Source organism: Rattus norvegicus, chromosome 10, assembly GCF_036323735.1.
Source record: "Rattus norvegicus strain BN/NHsdMcwi chromosome 10, GRCr8, whole genome shotgun sequence".
In the NCBI taxonomy this organism is placed as follows: Eukaryota; Metazoa; Chordata; class Mammalia; order Rodentia; family Muridae; genus Rattus; species Rattus norvegicus.
In genome coordinates, this window is record NC_086028.1 from 85,602,161 (window position 1) to 85,608,321 (window position 6,161).

Genomic DNA, 6,161 nt, shown 5'->3' on the forward strand with positions numbered 1-6,161 from the left:
TTCAAAAACTTCCCAGAATGCTTCAGTCCTCTCATGCTTCATTTCTACTGGGAGAAGAGTTCAGTGAGACTCCCGGGTCGCTGAAATTCTCCTTGGAGCACCTGATGGGATGGAGGAGGAGGCCGTTCTGGAACAGGGGTTAACTCTGGTTTAGGGCCCCCTCCATCAAACACAGCCCTTTTCCAGTATCACAGGACCCAGTCAGGAAACATGGGCATGGGCAGAAACTTCAGAGAGACTGAGGGCCTTGCGCAAGGGCAGCCAGCTGATCTGAATCTGGCGTCAGCACCCACGGCATGAAGACAGGGAGCCCCTCAAGTCCACAACTCTGATGTGGCTTTTACTAACTGCTCACCCTCTTGTCTCTGAGCCTCTTCCACCAGCTCTTTCACCCACCCCCTCCCCTTACCTGCCGTCCTTAGCCCTCTCCCTGGCCTCCCCCCCAACCCCCCGCCCCAAGTCCAGATTGGTGATCGTGGTCCACACTCTGTAGCCTACATATCTTTCCCTTCACCGCCTGTGGATCACTGGACACGGTTTCTGTGTCACCTGTAGGTGGCATGGGATGCCCATGGGAACAGGAACTATGTGTTCTCCGAGTATTTGTTGAATAAATGAGTCACCTGGAAGGGCACAGTATGGATTACAACGTAGACCTCTGGGAGCCTTGGCCGCCCTCTTCTTCCTGTCCTCTTAGCTCTGACAACATGATCCCATCCCATGCATCTGATTGGTTCTGTTCTTTGTTCCCATCATTCTCCTGAATTTATCAAACTTTTCTTCTAGGAATTCCAGAGTAGTTTAGGTGCAGCCAAGAGTAGGAAAGGAGGAAGTAATGAGAGCCCAGGGTCTGGTGAGGAACATTTTTGCTTCATTTGTATTTAGATGTAAGAGAGAGATGGCTTTCCTCTAAACGAGGGGCTTGGGGGGCAGAATGGGATGTAACACTGAGATATTGTTGAGAGAGATAAGTGGAGGAGACAGTTTGGGAGAAATTAGGGCCTTTCTATATTGATTTAAGATTGGTGAGTTTCAGCCAGCGCACACTTTTAAACCCAGCACTCAGGAGGCAGAGGCAGGTGGATCTCTGAGTTTGAGGCCAGCCTGGTCTACAGAGTGAGTTCCAGATCACCCAGAGCTACACAGAGAAACCCTGTCTCAAAAAATAAAATAAAATAAAATAAATCAATGAGTTTCAGAACCATAAATCAGTAGCTTTAGGCTCCTCAGCCTCTGTTGTCCATCAGATCTGCATCCCAACCTTCAGGAGGCCTCTGCCTCTTTGGGAAGTGACTTCTTTAACAGAAATGAGTCCAGTCAGTTCCTGCCTAGCTGAGCCATTGCCACCCAAAAGTTGGAGATCAAGGTTAGGACTTCATAGCTCTGGAAGGAGCCCCCTCTAAATTCAGAGGTGCTTGGCCAGGAGAGGCACTGCAAAGGACACCCACATTGGAGTTCGACCCTGGCCCTGCCCCAGGCTGAGGGTCTAGTAGTTAGATAGATTTTCCCATAGACAGGCATACAGGGAGAGGGGCCATGACTAGGAAATAAAGGTGGTGTACTTCCAAGATGGCTGGACTCTATCTTGCCTATCTATAAACGAGGCCACAGTAAAGAAACAACTGAAATGGCTGCTCTGTGATATGGGGGGAACAGAGGGGGGGGAGAGAGAACACAGCCAGAGGCATCTGGAAGAATCCAAAGAAGAGAAAAAGACATGGCCAGGTTGACATGGCCAGGGCTATCTGAGAGAGAAGGAAGAATAGCAGGGTCAGAGGAGATGATAGATAGATAGATAGATAGATAGATAGATAGATAGATAGATAGACGGGTGGATGATAGATAGATAGATAGATAGATAGATAGATAGATAGATAGATAGATAGATAGATAGATATAGGGATAGCTAGAGACAGACAGACAGACAGAGATGAGTACTGACTGGGTTTGCGTGTCAACTTGACACAGCTGGAGTTATCACAGAGAAAGGAGCCTCCCTTGAAGAAATGCCTCCATGAGATCCAGCTGTAAGGCATTTTCTCAATTAGTGATCAAGTGGGGAGGACCCAGCCCATTGTGGGTGGTGCTATCCCTGGGCTAGTAATCTTGGGTTCTATAAGAAAGCAAGCTGAGCAAGCCAGTAAGCAGAATCCTTCCATGGCTTCTGCGTTAGCGCCTGCCTCCAAGTTCCTGCCCTGTGTGAGTTCCAGTCCTGAGTTCCTTTGGTGATGAACAGCCATATGAAAGTGTAAGCTGAATGAACCCTTTCCTCCCCCAATTTACTTCTTGGCCATGATGTTTTGTGCAAGAATAGAAACCCTGACTCAGACAGACAGACTGACAGACTGACTGACTGACTGACTGGGTATCTGGGAGCTTCATCAGTCCAGCAGCTGGTGTGGTGGTAGCGGAGTGGGGAAGGTGAGAAGAGCCAGGCTAGCCTGGACTTTTAAATGCATAACATAGGGACTTAAGGAGCCTGGAGACCAGCGCCGGCTTTGATGTGCACCCACAGGTGTGTCATATCAATGGCAGACAGGAGCCTATCTCACAAGTTCCTAAGGAATGCTGGCTTTTATCTAACCACCAGAAATCCTTCTATAGTCCAGCTTGAATTTAGCCTAGACTCAGTTTTGGAACAAGTCCATAGGCCTAGCCCTTTTAGGGTGCTTGGGGTTTTCCTTCAGACCTAACACTGGACTGAGACTAAAGCTTGGAAGCTTACAACAAAGAATTGTGGGTTTTTTTCTCCTGTCAGTAGGTCCCCTGCTGCTGGACTGGGCCAACAAATTCAAACCCAATCAGAACAACGGTTGTGGACTGAGCAGTCTTTCTTCCAAATAACTGATCCTAAATTGTGGAGGAAAACTCTTCAAAGACTTTAAATCCCCAGTCTTCCAGGAGAAGCTGGGTTTGGACTTCCAGTGTCTTGTGAGTTCCAAGTCCTTCATCATCCCCACCCAGCCTCCTCCCCACTCCCCCTCTTTGTAGAAGAATTTTTTATTCTCTGTGTTTGCTGTGTGTGTTTCCTCATTACTAAGATAAGAAATATCATTTCTCTGTGTGGAAATATTATTTCCAGGCTGACCTCGAACTCACAGAGATCCACTTGCCTTGGCCTCCTGAGTGCTGGCGTTAAAGGTATGCACCACTACAACCTATGTGAAGGCCTTTCTTGATCAGTTGATTCTGTCTGTTCCTGGTTGCCATGTTCAAGAATTTCCCCACTGCTACCCGCCATACTCCAGATTTTTCCAGCCTTTTATTTCTTTACCTGACAGAGAAAATGAACATCAAAGCCCCTAGACAGTAATGAATGGGGAAAAAATTAAAGGAGAGGACTGTTCCTAGAGACAGTGGAGGGAGGTATTGTAGAGATGGGGAGGAGTGTAGCCAGAGGCATCTGGAAGGGTTCCTGGTGAACCAACTGATATGAAAAGGGGGCGGGGACCAAAGGCAGTGGCCATGAGGGCAAGAGGCCAAGAACCACACTGCCAAAATGGCTGAGTTATATAGGGAAGAGCAGCCCAGGCCATTGTCAGGTCTAGAAAAGTTTAGGGTAGGGGTTGGGGATTTAGCTCAGTGGTAGAGCGCTTGCCTAGGAAGCACAAGGCCCTGGGTTCGGTCCCAGCTCCGAAAAAAAGAACAAAAAAAAAGAAAAGAAAAGAAAAGTTTAGGGTAGGGGGACGGGGTACACCAGCAGGGAGACCCTGTTATTGGTAGAGACTAAGGAATACTTGGAGGACCTGGTGGCTAGCATCTGCTTTGATCTGTTAATAGGCACCTCCATTAGCCATTTTTCCTGAGTTTGACACCTAACTTATAATGCTGTCTAGGCTTGGACAGATCACTGAACCTATCTAAGACTGAGACAATAAGACCTTCCTCCTCAGGTTCTAGTAGTAAGAATCCACGAGATGGCTTATTTCCTATGTAGGGACCTAACAGAAGCTTAACCAATAGGAGTGTATTGGCTGGTTCTGTGTCAACTTGATACAAGCTGGAGTTATGACAGAGAAAGGAGCCTCCCTTGAGAAATTGCCTCCATGAGACCCAGCTGTAAGGCATTTTCCCAATTAGTGATCAAGGGTGGGAGGGCCTGGGTTCTATAAAAAAAAGCAAGCTGAGCAAGCCAGGGGAAGCAAGCCAGTAAGTAACATCCCTCCATGGCCTCTGCATCAGCTCCTGTTTCCTTACTTGCTTGAGTTCCAGTCCTGACTTCCTTTGGTGATGAACAGCAATGTGGAAAGTGTAAGCTGAATAAACCCTTTCCTCCCCAACTTGCTTCTTGGTCCTGATACTGTGCAGGAATAGGAACCCTGACTAAGACAAGGAGTAACTGAATTTTGAATTGTTATTATTTTGTTCTTGCCTCACGCTTTGCAAAGAGGAGTGAGCCAGCTCTGGAGCGCCACACGCATGACTTTGAGGACATCAGGGAAAAATCCAAGTGTGATGATCTGACCTGGGCACTTGAGACAATAACACAGTTCTTGTCTGGTCATTTGCTGGGAGGAAAGACATGCTGAGAGGTGGGGGCTGGGGTTCGGGGGTGGGGTCAGAGAGGAGCCTTCTCCCCACCCTTCCTCACGATGAGCTTCTACATCAAGTCACAGACACAACTGCTTTCCCATGGTGCACACTGCTCTGGGTAAGAGCTTCTCCGGAACTGTGAGTGATCTTGTGGCCTTCCTCTTTAGGGACCCTAAGCAGCCTAGGAATTCCTTACCCAGCTGAGCAAGGTGAGTCAGGACACCCTGGTTGCCCTAGGACCATCCTTCAGAAGAGCTTGTGTCTTGTATTCTCTCCCAGAGAAATAATATAACCACAAAACTCAAAATCACAACCATTTTGAAAATTAAAACAAATCCGAAACAAATGAAGAAAACTAAAATACCGTATGAGGCTCTCTATCTGGAGCCTCAGGCATATTTTTTAATAACTTTTATACTATCTGTTATGCTCTATAAGATAATATCTACCTGGAGTTACAGACTTCTATTTTTCCTATCTTAGTTCTGAACCATGGGCAAAATTCCCCATGTGATTCAGACAAACTTTGTTTATAAATCTATCCTAAAAGCAAATAAACCAGCCTTTGAATTAAATCACAGTCCAATCAACATCTGTCAAGGAAGCAGGCAGCTTCCATTTTCAACTCCGAGCAGCCTGTACTTTTCACGGCAGGGGACCCCAGAGCCCTTTTCTTTGTTTCAAGATTCCCTCGCTTGAGTCCACCTAACTCATCCTGGCGCCACCTTTCTCTCACTTAGAAAATAAAACCACTCTCAGGCTAATAATCTTAAATTTCTAGTGTATCCTTGCCTAATACATTGGATTGCCACCAGTGGTGGAAATATATAATATGGTGGCACCATCCCACGCTAGGGACATTTAATTTCTGGTGGCCCCAACAGTCTGGCTGCCTCCATGGCTAGCCCCAAGTAGAGATCAGCAATTTCATGGCTTTCTTGTTGTGGACTCTGCTCACATTCCCAGCCAAACTCTTCCAGGGATCCAAATATCCCTTACGTATTTATATTTCCCAGTTTTGCTAAGAAGGATAGCAATACACAAAACTGTATACAAATGTAAACATTTGCGTTTCTGAGGAGCCCAAAAAGGAAGAGGAAACTGATGGCTGGCCACAAAGCCCAAGTGCATGGTGATTGATGCCTCAGTGAGCTGGGCATGGTGGGGCACACCTCTAGTGCCAGCACTCAAGAGGCAGAAGCAGGCAGATCTCTGTGAGTTCAAGGGCAGCATAGTCTACATAGCAAGTTCCAAGCCAGCCGAGAAGGACTGTATAGTGAGATCTTGTCTCAAAAAGAAGGAGATTGAGGAGAAGGATAAATAAATATGAATGCCTCAATAAATTCAAATAATTCAAATTAAAGCAATAATTAATTGTACTCCCTGAACTACTAATGCTAAGAGATTTCATTTTGTTCAGTGTTAGTTTCCTTTTTTACATTTTTTTTTTGTATGTGTGTCTACGTGCCTGCGTGTTTGATGTATGCCACCTACATACAGGACTCAGGGATTCCAGTCAAGGGCCTCAGATCCCCTGGAACTGGAATTACCAATGGTTGTGGAATATTGCCAAGTGAGTGATAGGAATTGAACCTGGATCCTCTGAAAGAGACGCGAGTGTTTTTAGC